The 21,093-nt window shown below is 39.3% G+C and overlaps 1 protein-coding gene across 10 annotated transcripts in view; it reads left to right on the forward strand.

Annotated features, from left to right (window-relative positions):
• MAGI2 (membrane associated guanylate kinase, WW and PDZ domain containing 2) overlaps nucleotides 1-21,093 on the forward strand; it is a 720,301-nt gene that overhangs the window by 775 nt on the left and 698,433 nt on the right. The window lies entirely within an intron of this gene.

Consider the following 21,093-nt stretch of genomic DNA (forward strand, 5'->3'; position numbering starts at 1 on the left):
GCGCGCCGGGCCCCTGGTGGCGCCCGGGGTGGTTTTAGCATCTCTTAAGTGTCATTAGCGGAAAAGTCATTCATTTGATCCCTGCTGAAAACGATCGCTAATCCCAGGGAACGGGAGCTCGGAGCAAGTGAGAGGACAGGCAGAAAGAAACTTTTGGGAGAGAACGGTATACTCTTGCCTCGCCTCTGTTTCTCTTATTTATTTTGAAGTACTATAATAGGTTAATGCGTTTCCAGGAAAGTCAATAGAGAAGAGACGCCACAGATGCTGTTTACATGTTTGTTTCTGTCCTCTTTAAACTATGCTGAGTTGAGCTCTCTGCAGCTGAACACTTGTGAGGAGGTTTCTGCTACCCCAGCAGCATTTCTGGAGCACAGGAGCTGCTCTGGGAACCGAGTCTGTAGGTGCTTCTTGGCTATGGGTGGTGCAGCGGCTGTAGGCGTATCGCTAAAGTACGCATTCCAGCCGGGCAGTGAGCCCAGCCATTGAAAACTTGGGAATTTCTGCGGTGGGAAGTTTTTAGATACCATGCATCAGAGGCGCTTGTGCTCTGCAACTATAGCCATCAGCCTGTGCTCAGAGGACACAGAGGAGAATCTCTCTGACATTGGGTATAATTTGGCACTTTTACTTCCTCTTTGTAATTGACGGTTTATTGTTTAAAATATAATTTGTGATACTTCTGAATGCTTGAAGAATATGCTAATTATTAGTTTATCCGAACATGACAAAAACAGTAGAAAGAATCTGATTTCCACTCAAGCCTTCAGAATGTACTTTATGATATGTTATCTCCATGAGGTCAAGCCTCTAAATACAGATATGATCTGGGATTTTTTTTATTTGTCCTTATGAGTAAGTTGTGCAATATGCTGTAGATCATATCTTGACAGTCAGACTGTAGGGAGACACAATAGTTTATGTGATAAGTGAAGATTAAAAATTAGCATAATTGATTTGGTCGTGGCAGTATAGTGTCATCTCTGGTCAACTCCTGGAAACCTGCTCTGTACTTTCTTCTTTTTATTGGAGTGGTCTTACTGTGACGAGATTCAAAAAGAAGCAGCAGTTGAAGTGTCAAGAAGATAAGGGTAGATTGTCTCTAATCCAATTTAATTTTTTTTTTCAGAAATCCTATAGATTCTTTACAGTAAGGCAAATTTAAGGTTACTTTGAGTTGCTGTGTGAAACAGTCTCTGTCCTATCTCTTCACTATTTTTCTAATATTTCTCTTTAAGTCAAAGCAACCACTAGTGATTCATTAATGTGTGCACCCTTAATAAATGACCTGTCATATATGAATTAGGGACATTAGTCAGGCTTTTAGTCTGGGAATTAACACAAATTTCTGCATGAGACATAAAGGATAAATTCTGAATTCTACCTAATTCTATGTATCTGTACCTGTATCTATACATATCTGAGGAGTTTCAGTACCAAATGTTAACTCACTACAGTTTTAATGCAAGTTCTCAAAGCACTGGCCACATGACTGTGTGTTTGGAAATGACAGTTCAGCATAGATTCTTGGACTGAGAAAGACTTCCTGGCTGGAATGATCTTTCATGTGCTCCAGCATCCTTTATGCCAAAGAGAGAGGCCTTCTGGATCCAACTTCCTATTAGGGAAAAAAAAAAGGGTCAGTGGTTTGTGAATTTTACTACCTGACTCCTCCCTTCAAGTGTAAGCTGGTGTAGTCCCTGCACCCCTCAGTGACAAAGCACAGGCAGCCACGTTACAGCAATATTGCTGTTCCCTAACAGTGCTTTGCAGCAGTGTGTAGGAGAGAAAAGGCTGAGCAATAAAATCTTTGTATGTTTTTATAACTTTTGTACTCCTTTTAATTAGGAAGCACTTTTAGTGTGCTGGAACAAGGTTAATGACTCCATTATCATTGTTTCCGCATAATTTATCAATGATATCTCTGTCAATTAGAATAGCATGACCTTGAATGCACCATGTGACTGTAGCTGCTTCTTCAGTGCTGCCTAGGAATGAAGTCAGAGAGAGAAATGTGGAGGTAGGACACGACTATTTATAATGTGATCCTTAAGAGACTGTGAGTATTTTTCTTGTTTGAAAGTTTTGACAATTCAGCAGTGAAAATTCACTTGTAGATGAAATCAGGGAATGGCTAATTCAAGAATTAGCTGGTTTGAAGTACAGAAAATAAAGGTGCTTTCATGATTTTTCATTATGCTATGTTTGATTAAACACCCCCCTCTCTGAAATAATAAAATACTTCATCATTTATCACATTACTAAGTGAAATACTTCTTTTGAAAAGTCGGATGGAATATTGCTGCTCTGTGTTAGCTAAACATCTTGAGTTATAAAAACCCCAAACATATAATGTAGGAGTTGCTGCATAGCATGAGGAGGAGTAAACATCATGAGAAGCTGATTTGCAGTTCCATGATATGATTCAACATGAATTCTTCTAGGTATGATGCCTAATAAATAGGGTTTTAATGCAGGAAGTTATGCCTGGGTTTCCATGGGGAGAAAAGACTGTAAGACTCATTATTATTATTATTATTATTATTATTATGTCTTAATTGTAAGAGCTCACAAAGAAGTATTCCTTGGAGACTATTTCCTGTTTGGGGTTTTTTTGTTAGGTTTTTTTTTGTGAGCCACTTACTGTGCTACTGTTGGCAGAATCACAGAGAATCTCTAGAAACACATGGGATGAAATCTTGGCCCAGATGAAGTCAAGGGCAAAGCTGTCCTTGACATCAGATAAAGAAGGCAGGGTTTCCTCTGCAAAGCCCCATGCTTTTTTGAATATATACCCTTCCAATGAGAGAATTGTATACAGCAGTTACATTAGCTGGGCGTATTGCAAATGTTCATTCTGACCTTCTGCTCTCTCGGGTGAGGAGAAGAGCCTTGTGCTGTTTCTTAAAGAAATACTTCTGAATTTCGAATGTGTTTGTTTTTACATGTGGAACAGTTTGGATTAAGTGCTGTCTTCTTCCCACACACGTACAGATGCATAGTTGTAAAAGTAGCAGTGTGTTAAGGAAAGGCATCTTAATTTGGATCAAATGCCTTAAAAGTAATCACATGGGGAAGAGTCACATGGGGAGCAGGGTTGCCTCCAGGTCCATTCTCTGTTCATCACTGCTGTCTCAGATCCACAGTAATTCCCATCAGTGGGTGACACAGGTCTCTGCTGTGCACAGACTCACTCCTTGAAGGGTTGCAGGAACAGCCCACTCAGTTGTACTGCATAAACCAGGGTCTTTATTCTTTACATAAACTTCCCCAGATGCTCTCAACAGAATCCCAATGAACAGTCTGAAAACATGGGTTTCAGAACTCAGGAACATTGCAACAGATTTCGTCCTGGAGCTCCTGCCTGATGCATCTCTTTCTCAAGGAAAATGGTTTGGATGTATTAAGTAGCCAGGTGATCTGACCAAGTGAGCATTTTAATTTATTTTTAGAAGTATTCAGTGGTATGGTTATATGAAATATGAATAAGACAGACACTTTATATGGACACTGTCTAATGTCTCTTATCTGACTCTAAATATTCAGACTTTAAGCGTCAACCCCTAATTCTTTGGCTCCTTATGCAAAAAAGGCATTTAGTACACATAATGTAAGGAGGAACTAAAAACCAGTTTAATTTTCTCAGTCCAATCATTTGCTTAATAGTAAGCATATGCTAGAATGTTTTGCTGACTAAAGATGGATTTGAGCATATTTTCAAGTGCTTTTCCAGGCAGGAATGGGTCCTAATGGACCCTCATTAGGATGGATACAAGAGCAGCCAAGTTTGGGCAGACTGCATCCTCCACATCCTATTCCTGGGAGCCATGACTGTGGTTTCCCAGCAAAGACTAAAAGGACAGGATAGTACTGTCCCAGCACCCACTGATTTGTGGCTAAGGGGTTTGGTAGCCTTGTAGTGTTTTTTCTTAATGGGTTCATCCATAAGCTTTGCAATTAAAACGTGGCCGAACTTTTAAAATTTCTTTAAAAGTCTGTGACAAGCCTTTTGACAGAGAAATACAGGAATGTTGTGGTTTTCCTAAGTTTCGCATGCACATGTAAATACCATGTTAGCTTGTAAAAATGTTAGTATTTTACTACAGACTTTTTCATACACATATTCCTATGTATAGTTATGTTTTCTAAAATTTTTTCTTGTTATTTAAGGTCGTAAATAATTCTCCTCTCCATTCATTAAAACGCTTTGTGCATATAAATAGTCTTTTGGTGGTTTTTTTATTCATAGATATCACTATATACTATATTCCAAGATGGGAATGTTGGATATAGCTATCCTCACAAGAACAGTATTTTGCAACAGAAAGCTGCATGATTTTCCAGAATAAAAAAAAATCATAAGGGTCTTGCAAAAACCAGACCCAAAGAACCCTGAAAACCTGTGTGGTTGTACTCTCTATGCTTTTTGCATAGATAGTATTTAAAAATAAACTGTACTTCAGACCTACTCCTTTTTCCTAATTTGTGCTCCTTAGGATTTTACTAACTCCTAAATTTAAATTCAGAGTTCTTTTTTTACCATTACTTTATGTTATTCTTATGCCTGTCCATCTTAATTTAAAGACCATTGAAGCTGACTTCTGACTCATGTAGCTTGTGATTTATTCTTCAGCTCCTCCAGAGAGCTTGTGATGTTTCATGTCAGGGACTCTGTGTTCACTGGCAGCAGAATTATATTCATCAGTCTTTTTTCTTCCCTGAGAATTACAAATGTGCCATTAAAGGATGGGGCCATGACTTTGTTAGTGCATCATTTCCTTGAAGAAATTAAATAATTGAGAGTGCTCTGCTTAGTTCTGTTTAGTCACATAAGGTAAAGTTAATTTCACAGTAACACTTGTCCATCTGTTGATACTGTTGACATCAAAGGAAAGTACCGGTGTGAGGGGGTAGAACTGTGTCTGACTTCCTTTTTGCATCCTATAACCTCACCTGCATTAATTCAGCTTTTCATGAAAGATACAGATTCTGAGCTTTTGCTTTCAGTGTTCTTGATCTTCTCCTTGCTCCTTATAGATGAGGAGCTCCTTTCATGATATGAAAGATTCTATAAATAATTCATCTACATATTTTGTTCACAGGAAGTGGTGTATACATGGAAAAAGTACTCCTTCAGAGGGGTTTATGGGAGGAGGTGGTCACAACTGTGATTTAGAAAGGGTGATGGAGAGGAAAGTGCTGCAGTAGTTGTAGACGCAGATGTTTCTTGTTCTTCTCTTCCTCATGGTGCTATAAACAAATAAAAAAACAAAAAAGGGTTGTTTTTTTTTACTGGGGAGCATCAAGGCAAAGTTCAAAGAACATAGTGATATTCCTTGACTGTGTTAACATTCTGGAAGTCATGTTTTTCTTACATACCTAGGTGTTTATAAATATAAGACTATACATGCACATTTGTATAATTTTGGGGGTTTTTGAGACTGGTAGGAATTTTCATCTATAGATTGAGATTGTGTAAGAATTCATATACAAGTATTGCTACAGTACTACTCTAGAATATTTTTCATTCAAGATCTGGTGCAAATACATATCTGATAATTACAATGAACCTGGTCACTCTGGTGGCCAAGGAATGTACTGAATGGCACAGGATTCTGCAGTAGGAAATCCAAGAATCATAAACTTTAGAATAAGATTGACTAGATGCCTATCCAGGTAGGTGCAGTCTAGAGAACAGAGTTGGAAGGTATTGATTTCAGTAGCAAAGTGCCTGTCATTGGGTTTTGTTGCTGAATGCCGTTGCACTGCTGGCCTTAACTGAATTTTCTAAAACCAGGGGCTGTGATCACAACAGTATCTCTTCAGCACACCTAATTTGTTACAAATCAGCTTTTCTTCAACCTCATAGAAATCTATCCAGTAAGAAGGTGTCATAGTTTTCTAGCCATTTGTTTAGATTTCTAACTGTAGGCTGAAACTACCCAATGGAAAGTGGAATGGTGGGCAGAAGCAAGAGAAAAGAAAGATACTTAAGGGCTTTAACAAAAATTATTTAGCATTCCTAAACTGGACAAAAATCCTCTTTTGTAAATGATAATCTCAAAAACAGTACTTGAATGTTCTTTTAATGCTAACGTAAAATATCTCATTTTTTCAAACCTGCTATCCACAATTTGGAGTCTTCATTGCAAGCTGAGCTGAAAGAAAGCTGTTGTTTGTGTGTATCTGCCATGTATTTATCATTTTTACATTAGTCTTGAACTCCTAGTCAGTACCTTCAGATTGCTAGAATCCAGAAAGCTTAATCAAAAGGTAGCTTGCTGTCAACACAGCACTACCAGGTGTCTTCTCATTCACACATACATTATGATTAGCAATATATGAATAATGCTGTTTCACTCTGCTTATCACCTTCAGATGTTTCTCCTGCATGTCTTTGATTATTTCCACAATGCATGAATTTGAGACAAAGGAAAGTAAGACAAGGAACAAAACGGAGAAAGTAAAATTGTGTGAAAGTCCCAGGAAAAAACTGTAGAGATTATTAAAGTACAACATTACTTTAGTAATGTTAATTTAGTAATTACTTTAGTAATTTAGGTTTTAGAATTTACATGTTCTGTCATATTCAAGAGAACAGCCCTGTGCCTCCAGCACAGGAAAAATCAGCATAGAGAGCAAGTGTTTCCTAGGTCTGTCTTAATTTCTCAAAACATGTTGAAATCATAGAACCATTTATTTTGGGAAAGACCTTTCAGATCATTGACTCTAACCGTTAACCCAGCACTGCCAAGTCCACCATTAAACTGTAACCCTCAGTGCCACGTCTCCAGGGTTGGGTGGCTCAACCACTTCCCTGGGCAGCTTGTTCCAATGTTTGCAACGCTTTCAGAGCAGAAATTTTTCCTAATATCCAATCTAAAGCTCCCTTGTGCAACTTGAGACCATTTCTTCTTGTCCTGTTACTTGTTACTTGGGAGAAGAGGCTGACCCCCACCTGCTTACAGCCACTTTCAGGCAGTTGTAGAGGGTGATGAGGTCTCCCCTGAGCCTCCTTTTCTCCAGGCTGACCACCCCAGCTCCCTCAGTTGCTGCTCATCAGACTTGTGCTGCAGACCCTTCCCTCCACTGCCCTTCTCTGTTCACGCTCTAGCATCTCAATGTCAGTCTTGTAGTGAGGGGCCCAGAACTGAAAACACAAGATCATTGATAAAGATATTAAGCAGGCCTGGCCCCAGTACTGGGCCCTGAGGGACCCCACTGGTGACTGCCCACCAGCGGGATGTAGCTCCATTCCCCCCACTCTCCAGGGCCAGCCATCCAGTCAGTTTTATACGCAGTGAATGGTGCACCAGTGCAACCTATGACCAACTGGTTTCTGCAGAAGAATGCTAGTCTAGAGCTGTCTGTCTAAAATATGTACAATTAACTCATTCTGAAGGAAAAAATAGCATTCCTGCTTCTTCAGCTGAAAGCATGAGTTATGCATCTGTGTTTCTGTCCCAAGTTGTCATGAAATTAGGGTGAAACAATGGTGCTGCCTGAGAAGTGGGGGAGAAACACATATTTGTGTAGGATGACACACATGATTTCTTATGTGTATGTGGCATTCCGCCAAAAAAAGAGATTTACCAGGTAGTGTTTAGTTATGGACAGAACTGCATGCTGGGTTCCTTGCTGCTGAGGCAGCACCTTGGCCTCCCTGGCTCTATTTCTGTATCCTCCTTTGGTACCGAAACAGTCGTGGTGTCATGGACCTTCAGAGGTAGTGCAGGATGATAAACACTAAAGCATTACTGCACCTTTCCTTTCAGACCTTCGACCTTGGGAAGCAAGGGCAGCAGTTCAGGTACTCAAAACCTTGTGAAAATGGAATTAAAAAACCAAATGTGCATGTGTTTTATGGTTTTCGGACAAGACAAATTGGCTGGCTGCTGCCACATCCATAGATGAAATAATGCCTTTCTATATACATTCCTATATAATATTTTTGTTACTTTCCTGAACCATCCTTGGTTCAGATCAGTGTATTTCATGAAAGTCCCCCATACACCTTTTCTTCTTTGCAAACCATGGAGACCTATCTGCCACCAATGTCCTTCCTTCTTGCCCGCTCCACACCTTTTGTGCTACTGAAGCGTCTTCCTGTGTCGCTGGAATTCATCTTGAACCTTTCAGGTAGGGGATCTTTCAGGTCTGGCATTAGCACCAACTAGTTTATTCTGCCAGTAAGATATTTCTACCCTCTATGCTGAAACTTGTTTTCAAAACCTGCATGTTTTGACACAGAATTCTGGCATTCCATGATTCCAGATCATGCCTGTTCTGATGGGAGAAAGCCTGGTATAACAATCTCCCATTGTCCCTGGTCTGGGAGATATGTGACACAGCCTTGACAACATATGGTAGTCTCTATAGCCAGTGATGGCAGGCATTTAAATTGAATTATCCAGAATTATTAGTTCACAGAGTTCCCAGATTACTACACTGGGGGCCAGGTTTTTTCTTTGATGGTCTGTTAGGTCAGACACTGAGGACAAAATTGAGATCGCTCACTCTCTGCAGAGTCATAGTGTGTTTGTTTTTAAAAACTCAGAAGAAATACTGTGTCCTCAGTATGCAGGGAAAAAAAAGGACAAAAACCCCTAGAAATAGATTTCATCATTATGAGTAGTGCTCATAGATTCACTATACATAGCAGAACAGTGGAAACTAGTGGTAGCATATAATGAGCAAAATTTTCTACACCGTATTAGCAAGTGCATTGTGCAGCTGTGTTAATGTAACATTAGTATTCCAGAGTGGAAATCCTTCCTGCAAACAGGTACAAGTCGTCTTTTATTACTTATTTAATGGTATCTTTGTATTTCACATTGTCCTTGCATTTGTCAAAACGAAATGTGCAATATGATTTTTTAAATTGCACATTTCAAGGTTCTTTTTTTAACACAAAATAAAAAAAAAAGTTCCAGCTTTGTTTCCTTCATGCCAATCATGAATTTATCTGCAGGTTTTTGATAAAATATTGCCATTTCATAAAGCAAGACCTAACCTGTACTACAGAAGCTGAAAGGAAACAAACTGGGGCATCTGTCTCACTCCAGGAAATCCATTTCACATGTAAGTTCTTATAACACACACCTTTTTTTTCTACTTAGACTGAAAACTGATGAACGGTTGTATTTGTACCCCGTATGAGTTATACTGAATAGTTTCTATCATGTTACATTCACACAGCTGATTCTTTAACTAGTTTGAAATGGAATGGCTATGTTAGTTTCTGTTATTCCCTTACTAACTCCTTCTTTGTGCTAAATCTGCATTAATAAATGTCACATAAGCCTCTAAGATGCTTCCAAAATGGTATGTTAGTATAAACAAATATTAATCCCATTATTTTAATTCTCTGTCCCTGGTTTTTTTATAGGAACAGCATTTTATATTTAAAAGTGTTGCTGAGTCCTGTTGCAAGCTTAAAAAGCTGAAAGATCATGTAGGTGCTCCTATCATGGAAATTAAATCCTTGTGAAGTGGGAAAGGGAGCAGCTGCTGAACTCTTTTATCAGACTGATGGAGGAGCTGAACACTTCTTCAGATTAAACTATTGAGTGCTTTGATTAGGTAAAATGTAATTACCCCCAAATTCCCTGTTCAGCCACTACACTACTCATTTGGAAAACTCCTCAAAGTTCAGGCCCATTGGGTTACCTGTTCTGCACTTGATGATATTAGGTGGTTTGCTCTGACCCGTCTTCATTTTTTATATATATATATACACACACATATATATAGTAATTGTATAGTCATTGTTTTTACTGGTGTTTCTGATTTCCCTTTCCAAGTGGGTTTGTTATGTTTGCCTGTTGTCTCATGCATGAAATCTGAAAAGTCCTGGTGAGAGAAACTGCCTTTTTGTTGTAGCAACTAGCATGACAATTTCAAGTTGGGAGTCTGTTGTTTCTATGGCAATGTAAGGAAGTATTCACATTAAATTCAGAGTCTAACATTATGAATTTCTTGGAATTATGAATTGCTGGAAATATTCTGTATAATTTTAACGTAGGATCTGTAACTCAAATTGATCATAATTCAGTCTTGGGGATAGAAGATTTAAAGTAGATAAAAGTTGAGCAATATTTTTGGATTTAAGAGACTGTAATAGTTATTCCTAATGTGGAGCTTCTGTTATTGGTAGTGCTGGTCTGTTGTCTCATGGTTTTTCTATTATAGCTACTGCTAGTGAAGCCTATTCAAAATATCTTTGTTATACTGCGTACAGAGAATACATTTCCTGAAGAACTTGGTTTTTCATTTTATCTGCTTGATTACATGTGGAAGAACATTTCTGCCCTGTAAACTTCTAGAAGAATTACTGGAATTTCTGATAAGCCAGTAAAAAGAGCTTTCTCAACATTGACTGCATTTGGTCATTTTCCAGTAAAAATAGGATAAAATATTTCAGGAAAAGAATCGATCACATTACTGGAGGCTTTGTTAAGAAAAAATAAAATCAAGATGTTTGGTTTGCTTAATTAAAAGTCAGTAATTGAAATATCAATTAAAAAGTCTTCTGGATTCATGTTTATGTTGAGTTTTTATGTTAAGCCTGTGATACTTATGTACTAAAATAGTCTTCAGAAGAGATGAACCCATAAAACTTAAAAATGCCACTTTTAAATATGTGTGAAATATTGTATGGGTTTGTGTACAGTTAATCTGACTTGCAGAAGTGTAACAGCTGCTTTGCCTTGGTAGGAATTCATGTCTGTGCCTGTGCTTTAAGGGTAGTGAAATTAATGCTTGAGTGTAAAAGTCAAAGAAGCTGAAGATTTTTTTTTTTCCTTTTTTTCTTCATATCTGAGAAAGCACCTCCTGCATGTGACTAGAGCAGTACCAGTTCTAGAAAAGTAGTAAATCCAACTGGGACCCAAGTAGTGTTCTTTTGGGTCAATATTAAGAAGATTTCTGGTAAGTAGTAAGCAACTTTCTCACCAATTGCTGTAGGAACAGGTTGCATGAGCTGCAGAATTCCTCCCTCTGTATCTGTACACTGCTGGCCAGCTAGTGAGGATGGTGCTGCTGGGAAAGAGATTTGCAGCTGGGACAGTAAACAGAAGTTCTCACTTGTATCCCTTTAGACACTAATATTGTCCTTGTTATTAGAGTATCTGAATAGCTTCCAGATTCTAAAAATCATTTACAAAAAAAAAACCCCAAACTTATTCAGAGTCCCCAGACAGGGAGTTATTCTTGATGTCCTCAGCTACCTCGGTGAATTTCAGTGTGAGGAGAGAAGCTGGGACTGTGTAAAACTTCCTTCCCTCTTTAGTCTCCTGACCTAGGCTATAAGATAGAGTTCTTAAAAACCCTTGGGAAATTGCTGAGTTTCACAATCAATGATTTTTGTCCTCTCTGCTGTCTTTTTATGGATTTGTTTGTTTTTCTTTTTTTAAATGTTATTTAAAGCCTGTCTAGCTTTTTAGGAAGAAAGGGTCTTTCTAAATACGTATAGTTTACCCACAGAACTGGTACTGCGTTTCTACAATGTAATTGCTTAGTTTGTTTCCTTTTATTCTTTAAAAAATTAGTCTCTTACAACATGAATGTTGCTATTAGCCTATCAAGCCAACTGGAATGAGATCCCATGGTGACAGGTACTATAAGCTGGCAGTGAAAAACAGTTGCTGCCCCAAAGGGTTTATAAAGGGTAATTAGACACAGAGGATAGGTAGGAAGAGACAGAACTGCACGGTGGTGAAATGATTTGCCAGAAATCTCAGATCAATCAGTAACAGAGTGGAGAACACTGCAATGTAATTTAAAAGTCTATGCAAGCAGTACTGCATCCAAGTAAAGGCACACAAACCACAAAAAACCCCTCTCCTGTTCAATGAGGGTTTCTACTGATTGCTTGAGTATAACATTTTTGTAGGTATTTATTTTATATTCCATGACAAATCCCACGTAAAGCAGAAGCTTTGTTAATAACAAAGAAGCACCAGCATGCAAAGGTATCTGCAGATGAGAGAGTGTGATGGAGTGTTTACTCCTAAAATGAAAGGTATTTCAGAAATACACTGGAAGTGGTAAAGTGTAGGAAACCAAAGTAATATACATTTATGTATTTTAATGAGATACTTACGTTTGTTTGCAGTGCTAATTGGACAAGTAGGTACATCAGTGACACTGTATGAGAAATTTATTAAAATTCTTTTGGCCTGTTAAAGCCAGTGTTTGACAAGTAACAAATTGTAAGTGTGGGGTTTGTGTGGGGTTTCCTTTGGAGTGTTTATTCCTCCGCTCACCTCCTTTGTCTTTTTGTTTTAAAACTCTGGAAATAGGAGAAATCCTATGAAAAGGTTACCCTAGATGAAGTTTGGTTTGCTGAGCAACACATACAAGATACTAAGAACTCAGTGTGAGCCTCTGACTTTTCACAGTGGTGGGAGAATTCAGATTGGCTTCCCTGGATGGTGGCTCCTTTCAGAGCCCTGGTGTTGCCACCTTTTGATCCAGACTGGGTGGGGTTATTGGTAGAATATTAGATTTAGTCAGACTTGACATCCGACCAAATTAAGGAGGAATTGTGGAGAAGTGAGCCTGTCCTGATGTTACGAGGACACCTGGTGATCCCAGGAAGGGTTCTGTTGTTGCTGTGTCAGCTGTGGTTACACCAAAGGTTTGCTTTGTGGCTCTGTGCTTCTGTCCCTCTGTGAAGAGCTGTTGGTGCCTCTTTGTGCTCACCTCCTCTTTGGCATCCATTTCTTGTTTCTCACTGGAAACTCTTTGCTCCCACTCCCCTTGGAGAGGCTGGTACAAAGGAATGTGTTGCCTGCTCTGCCAGAGCAGGTTTCACTATCTAGAAGGTTCTCCTCTTTAAGTGCTTGGGGCTGGTGTGGAGTTAAAGCAGTGATCAGAGAGAGGTCAGGGTAGGATTTAGCCTTGCACAAGCAAGGCTGCTTGGGTCTTATTGAATCCACCCTTTGTTTTCAGGAGAAAGGAGTTGCATAACATTAAAATGACATCTAGCTGAGGTTCTGCAATCCTTCTTTTAATCCCCTTTTATGTACCGCAGTACTTCTAGATCCTTTAAATAGAGCTGGCACAAGCCAATGCAGCATGTTCCTGTTTTATTCTGTTGAAGCACTCGTGTCCTTTTGACAGCCATGCAGTCCTGTTCGATGTGCAGCACCCATTATTGTACAGTTAGTCTGATAGGACTTCAGTCCTGAAGTTGATCATGAGCACACTGTTCGCCTTGTTTGCATTATTAATTCATCAGGCTTTTTACAGGTGCAGTCATTGGTAGGTCTGAGGACAAAGGAAACCGTGAAAAGCTGTTGTCTCCAACTGGTGAATGAGGGCAGCTGGTTCACAGTGCAGGATGAAACTGCTCAACAATTTGGTGCAGAAAATGTGTAATGTTCTGAGTGGCCAATATCACCAGGGAATAGGGGAGATACAGCTAGACTTTGGCTCAGGCACCAGACTTACCAGTCCATACTCCTATGAAGCAAAGGTCCAAGCAGTACTTGATGGAGTAGCACTGGCATCATTCCCCTCCCTGGACCAGGTGTCCTGAATTCAGCCAGTGATCAGGCTGTTCAGGCATGCCAGGTGTCCTCATAGCAGAAGGTAAAAACACCTATGTTTAAAGGGTGCTGGGTTATTCTGCACTGGTGAATGCTCTTTTTTTTTTCTTATGCCTCTGTGTCTGTCTCCCACTGTCCTCAGAAGGATGAGATAGCTGAAGCTGCAAGGAGTGCTGGGCCAAACCACATTCCAAAATAGATGATGGAGTAGTGCATAGCTATCTGGGTGAGAGGGTCCCTGAGCTCACCCTCTGGGAATGTTGTGTGGGCCACCACAAAGCTGTCACTGAAGACACACTTGAAAGCAGTTGACCTGGATGGCCTCCAGTCTGACTCTCAGACTGCCCTGTGGAGCAGGTCTGTACAACAATGTCCCTGGCGCAGGACTACACTTGGGTATAAATTCCTCAATTAATGTTTGAGAGATCTCCTTCTTTCTCCTCCATTTTATTTTTTAAAAGCACAAACCAAAACCAAGTGCTTCAATTTTTTTTTTAAAGCTGAATCCTTGTTTTCTGACCAGTCTTTCTCAGGTTAGTTTTATCTGTTTTACTCAAGAGCAAGTGCTTCCTGCTGCTTTGCCTGGCCACAAGTTACGCATACTGAGAAGTGTCCTATTCACTCAATCACCAACTAGTTGCAGCTTTCCACTTGCTGTTTGGAAGCCTTTCTAGCAAGAAATGACCCCATCACATCATGTTTATCTTCTAAGATCTGATGGATCACAGAACTAGTGTGGCATTGCTCTGAATCAAAAGCTTATGCACGTGTTTATTCATGTTTTGCCTGAAAACAGTATTATGTGTCACTGCTGAGAAGCGAATTCTGATCAAATCCAGGAGCAGCCAGGCCTCTGTGTGTCTATAGCCTTTTTAATTTTTTTTCCCCTTCTGGCTGGTAGCTACAGATAACTGCTGTCTCTTGAAAACATCCTGCAGTTAAGGAGGGTGAACCTGCAGAGTGTGATTTATACAGGAGTTTTTCAGAAGGGCAGCAGAATAGAGAGGGGGAAAAGCCCAGAGCAAGATGCCTCACCCAGATTGGCAAGTCAACGATCCCTCTCTGTATTTTAGATTTTTTTAGATATATATTTTTCTGTTACAAAGAGTATAGTCATTGAACTTGAAGTAATTATTTTGAAAATCAAATAGTTAAACTTTATTATGTATGTATATATATTATATTCTTTATATTAATTATGTATGTATAAATGCATAAATGACTTTACAAATACCAGATTCTTTTTTCTGACCCTTTTTTCCCTAACCAGCACTGCAAAGGCTGTGTGCTCAGCCTTTGAATTGTATGTAAAATATATCTTCAGTAGTAAATGGAACCTGTAGTAGAGAGGCTCCTTCTTTAACACCTAAAGGTATTTTACACTTATGGGGCTTTGTATAAAAAACAAATCCCTGGAGAGGAATTTTTTGCAAGAACATGTAGTGGTAGGACAAGGAGTAAAAGCTTCAAACTGAGAGCAGGTAGGTTTAGATCAGAAATTAGGAAGTAATTACTTACTGTGAGGGTGGTGAGGTGCTGGAACAGGTTGCCCAGAGAAGCTGTGGGTGCTCCATTCCTGGAAGTGTTCAAGGCCAAACTGGGTGGGTCTCAGAGCAACCTGGTTTAGTGAAAGGTGTCCCTGCCCATGGCAGGGGATTGAAACAAGATGATCTTTGTTATGATTAGCAGTATTATAGGTCATAAAACTTTAAAATTTGGCTTTGAGGGACTAGAAACTGCAGATTTCTCAGAGATATAAATTGCAGGTGTTCTGTAGCTTTCACCATGAGGTGCACATTTCTTACAATCTCTAAGCCAAATGGAACTGCCTATGCTGAGCAACCCAGCAACTGGCCCAGCTGGAAGTGGCTGTCATCCCCCTGAATGCATCTCAAGCCTGCTGGAGCCTGCTCCTGGTTCCCCTAAGAGCAGCCTGTTTCCAGTGCCATCCCAGCACAAACAACAGCTTCTGACTGCTCCAGCCCAGGAATGGTCATAACTACTTCCACCTGGGTTTTTTCATTTGTCAGCTTTGAGATCTTCCTTCAGCTCATTTTCTTCTGAAAAAAGTTCATCTGTTAACAATCAGCTGGGTGTCATGTTTGCTTGCAAAACACCTGCAACAACACATAATTTCTGCTTTGCTTATGTCAAACAATAGAGCCAAGAATTGCATGCCCATGCTGATTTATACTATAATATTTCGAATTATGTTGGAAATGCATGAATTTCATGTGTCCTGCTGGGCTTTGCTTTATTTTCACGTGCCAGTATCAACTACTCAGGCAAATTTTGTATCAGTTTTATCAAGTGCACAGTACAGCATGGAATATTTTGTCTTTCTCTTATAGGAGACTTGCCAATCAACTGTTACCAGGTACTACATTTCTATGTTCTGGAGCTGTGTTTTAAAGTTTCATAATTGAGTTTTGATTACTAAAGCTGTCTGTAAGCAATGCCTGTAATTTGTTTCTGTCTTAGAACTGTTTATGAAACCAGGAAATTTCCAATTGTCGTTGTTTTTCAGAGATGATTGCAAAGTATTTCTGTAATTGTTTCCTATACATCCAAAGAATAAGCTGGCCAGCAAAGAATCACACAGAATCACTAGGGTGGAAGAGACCTTCAAGATCACTGAGCCCAACCCATGCCCTTACACCACCTCAACTAAACCATGGCACTGAGTGCCACATCCAGTCTTTTTTTTAAAAGTAGGGGAAGGGAGAAAAAAGGTAGAAGTGGAAGGCAGCTGAGTGATTCCATCCCATCCAGTTGCCTAAGAGGCTACAAAGATTTGTCAGTCTGTCGTGCTGATGCTACTGCCTGAGAATTTCCATCTTTGCAGATGATGTATCCTTGCATAGCACTCTTCAAGTGTTTTTTTAAGGAAGATAGCATCTAATTAAAAGCTGGGAAGTTTCACTGGGACCTGGAGCTGTCCTGCCTTTGGAGCCCTGGCTGTGATGTGCAGTAAGGACTGTCCTACAGCTTAGCCTGGGATGTGGAAGAGGCCTGGAGCTGGTGCCCTGTCTCTGACTACAAGAGTAGAGAAGGAAGAGAGGTGGTTCTCCCCAGTGAGTGATTCCAGGCCCTTGTGCTTATTGGAAACGATGGGAGACCAAGGGAGTTGTGCTTTTAGTTGGGCTTTGTGCATGGGGCAGAGGCCAGTGCCCTTGGCAGGCTCCTCCCCAGTGCCTCATAAGCCAGAATCCCCATGCAGACATCAAGTGGAAAAGTCTCAATGTAACAGATCGTTAAAGCTGTTTGTTATCCTTCATTGTACAATTTACATCAACAGAGGAAATGAATGTACTTGGTCTCAAAAAATTCTATGTATAAAAATTTTTATGAATGTGTGTAACAAGAACCTTTGGAAAAGCTGCATGTTTAATGCATAAGTGGTGAAGTTACAGTAGCATTAAGAATTTGATTTAAACCAACTGAATCAAGGATTTCCAATAAAACCAAAAATCTGTCTTTTCCTTCAAATTTTGTTGAGCATGTTGTGTATGTAAAATACCCTCTCTATATGACTGTTTTCATGGACATGCTTTTTTCATTTTTCATTTTACTAGTGGAAGAGGTTCAGTTTTTCTGTATTACATTAAAGCAGATCCAGAGCAGCTAACTAATCCTGTCTGTTTGAGTCCTTACTGGTATGTTGGAGCGTGTTCAGCATCAATCAGATAAACACTCTTCTCTATCACAGTCTTTGATACTGTTATTTGATAGGAGTTATATGTGTAATCTCACTGGGTTTCAAACATCTTGGCTCTCTTGGCTCTTTTCACACTTCTACCCTGTGTTTTAAACATGTGTTTTATTATATAGCTCTAACACTAGAACACTCAATACATAGAATCATAGAAATGGTTTGGAAAAGACTGCTGAGATTATTGAGTCCAGCCTTTAACTGATTGCCACCTTGTCAACTAGGCCTCAGCACTAAGTGCCACATCCAGTGGTTTCTTGAATACCTCCGAGGGCGATGGCTATGAAGTATTATGTTGTTGCTATCATAGAACCATAGAATGGTTTGGGTTGGAAGCAACCCAAGAAAGATCATTTTGTTCCAGCCCCCCTGCCATGGGCAGGGACACATTTCACCAGACCAGGTTGCTGAAATCCCCATTTAACCTGGTCTTGAACATTTCTAGGGATAGGGCATCCCCAACTGTTTGGAGCAACCTGTTCCAATATCTCCAGTCTCCCTTTACCCTCACTGTAAAGAATTTCTTCTTAATATCTAATCTAAACCTATTCTCTTTTCTTTTGAAACCATTGCCCCTTGTTCTGTTGCTACATGCCCTTGTAGTCCTTTTCCTGCTCTCTTGTAGCCCTTTAGGTACTGAAAGGTGCTCCAAGGTCTCCCTGGAGCCTTCTCGTCTCCAGTCTGAACAATCCCAACTCTCTCAGAGGTGTTCCAGACCACTGATCATCTTTGTGGCCCTTCTCTGGACTTGCTCCAGCAGGTCCATGTCCTTCTTATATTGGGGGCCCCAGAGCTGGACACAGCACTGCAGGTGTGGTCTCACAAGAGTGGAGTAAAAGGGCGATTACCTCCCTTGACCTGTTGGTTGTGCTCCTTTTGATGCCACCCAGGATATGGTTGGCATGTTTAATGGCCTTCAATGAGTGCAACTCCTGAAGAACTCCGTATTGATAAAGATGCTGTCTCAAGGAGTAAACCAAAACTAACTGATAGACCAAATGAACAAATAAACCCCCAAATCATCAAAACAAAAAACCCCAAACGCTAAGAAAAAGAGCAAACAGAAGGGAGATTAAAGTAAAAAACCAGAGCATTCAGAAGATGGTTTGTAGTCTTCATAATTTAAAACCAGTGTTGATCCATTTCAAGTGATGTGATGCTTCAAAAAAGCAGCATACAGCTTGCAGCAGTTCTAGACTGAGGATATCTCTGCTGCAGTTCATCAGCCCTATGGCCAGAGGAAGGGAACCAGGGTGCCACTGCTGGAGGTGTCAGAGAAGCTGGGCAGGGCCAGCAACTGCTGGGAGTGGGAGAGCAGCACCAGGGCCATCTGGGCCTTTGGTGGTGATGTCTGGGTAGACGGAGAAAAGATTGGAGGTAGCTACAACCACTTCTTGCCATGCCATGACAGATGAGTACATCGCTTTTTGAGGGCTCTTGTAGTTACTTTTTGCAGCTGAGCATGTGAAGAGTCTGTATAATAAAGTCATGACAAAAGAAGAGTGGTTTATGATATCTATGTCACTTGATACAGTGCTGAGATACAATAATGTCATTATTGTGTTTGTTACCTGTTGTAAAGCAGCAAATCTATCAGTAGTTTCAGTATTGTGAAGTGTTTGACGTGCAATGGTGTAGATTTTAAGATACTTAAGTAGATCAGGCAATGGGCAAGCATTCAGAGATCTGGGCTCTGTCTGATTCTCTAGAAACCTTAAATAAATTCCTCAGTCTCTGTACCTTAGTTCTCCAATGGTAATAAAATCACATAGATTATTAAACTAATAATAGGTCTGTTCCTCAGAAAGAGTTCTGAGGGAACTCAATTAATGATTGCGATGCATTTGTCTGCAATAGCAGTCAGGGTAGCATACTAATATGACTTACAGACATGTAATTGCTAATTCTTCAATATTGACCTGATCCTTGAAAAGTAAACTCTGAAAGCTGAATCAGATCTTGTGTAAATAAGATATAAATTATAATTAATTTTTTTTTTTTAATTCAAGGGTGTGTTTTTCTTTGTTCATTTTCTCTGCATATAATGCACTGGCTCAAGATGCTTTCCATATCAGTTTTGAGACTATTCTTTGATCAAGTCAGTGATCTTTTTCTATTATGTCCTTCTACTTTTTTCTTATTTTTTAGCTGCATAGAATGGGGTTTTCCTTTTAGCTGAGAAGTGTCTTTTCTGCTGTTACTATTTTTCCAGAGGGTTATTCTCTTTGTGCTAGCTGGCATAGGTAAGGAGGATGCTCACTGAGTGCATTATGCTTCTCCTTTCACCATGGTAGCCTGTGTGCTGAAGGTTTTGTTTAAGCATTTATGTAAAACTGATGGCTAAATGTTTGGACTGTGGGGCAGTTCCAGACAGTTTAATTCTTACTTTCCAAGAGAACTGTAGTAGTGGAAGTTTATATTGTTTGTGACTGTTATCTTTGCACTATATTTTTCCCCTGAGGGTATGTAAACATTTTGGAAGATACCTGGCCCAAAATATCTCTGTGTTGGTTTGTTATTCTTCTTCTGCTTTGTTATCATACTGTGATTTGTCTATTTTATTTCTTTTTATAAGGAATCTACATTCTGCATTGCATTTCTTTGCTTTTCTAATGTTTTGCACTTCATTTTCATCCAAAATCATATTTGTGGGCATTCTCATGTTGGTTGTAGAGGCACCATTGAAAGTGAAGAGAGTTACAAAAGCATCAGAGTCAGTACTAAAGGTAATTAGACTGAACCCTTGATCTGTATTTGCTGGATTCTAATTGCCCAAATCCTACAGGCTGCTTGCAGTATTTCAATAAACTTTGGGAGCACTAGGTGCATAAAAAAATAAGTCAAGGAAAAGATAAAGCCACACTTGAAAACCAAGTATTAAGCTTGATTCCAAATGAAGGTGATTTGGAAAAGAAAAAAAGTATGAGTTATTCCTTTGATCTCTGTTTGATATTAAAGAAATTGAAATTCAGCTGGGTTTTTTGGGGATTTTTTTTTTGTTTTTGTTTTTTTTTGGTTTGGTTTGGTTTGTTTTTTTTTCCTGAACATAACGATTTTTATGCACTTCAGAACTGTTTGGGACTTTTTAGGTAGCTTGTCAGGTATCCTACATACCAGGCCTGGGACTGCTTATTGTTCTCAGATGTCAGGTAAGAGAGGGTATCATCTTCTTTTCTTCTGCCTCAAAATGATTTTATAAAACTGTGGCTAGTTTATTTGGATAGTCTTGAAAGAGCAATTCTTTTAAAAGAAAATAATTCCTCTTCATAAACAAATATAAGGTGTAAACAGGCTGAATTAGTTTATTTCTATTTGAGATTTTTTGTAAAATTCAGGGACAAAATCTGCTGTCAGTTAAGGCATTTACAACTGCCCTGTGTTCATGGAAAAAATGAAAACACAATAGCTTCATTTTGTTCCTTGTATTTTAAGGTACTGGAGGCTCTCATTACTCCACATACAGGGGCAATATCTGATGTCAATGAAGAGAGATATTAGTAAAATTTATTTTTAAAATTATTATTTATCTGCCATAAGTTAGTTTATATTCATATATTGAGTAAAAAGGACCAAAATGTCTGGCATAGAAATGCATAGAAAACTATTATCCACCAGAACATTAACTTTCAGGCACTCCATACCTCTCCTTCATTTTTCAGGTTTATTGTTTATCATAATGTCCAATATGAGAAGTTGTAGGGGAAGAATTTGTAGTTCATTTTTATGGAAAAGCTGAACTGTGGCTTGAAGTGATTTTTGATTACATCTTTCTACACAACTACAAATACCTTAACCTATCAAATATTCATGCCATTCACATGTAAAGCA

This window comes from Corvus brachyrhynchos, unplaced genomic scaffold (genome assembly GCF_000691975.1).
Source record: "Corvus brachyrhynchos isolate BGI_N302 unplaced genomic scaffold, ASM69197v1 scaffold239, whole genome shotgun sequence".
Classification (NCBI taxonomy): Eukaryota; Metazoa; Chordata; class Aves; order Passeriformes; family Corvidae; genus Corvus; species Corvus brachyrhynchos.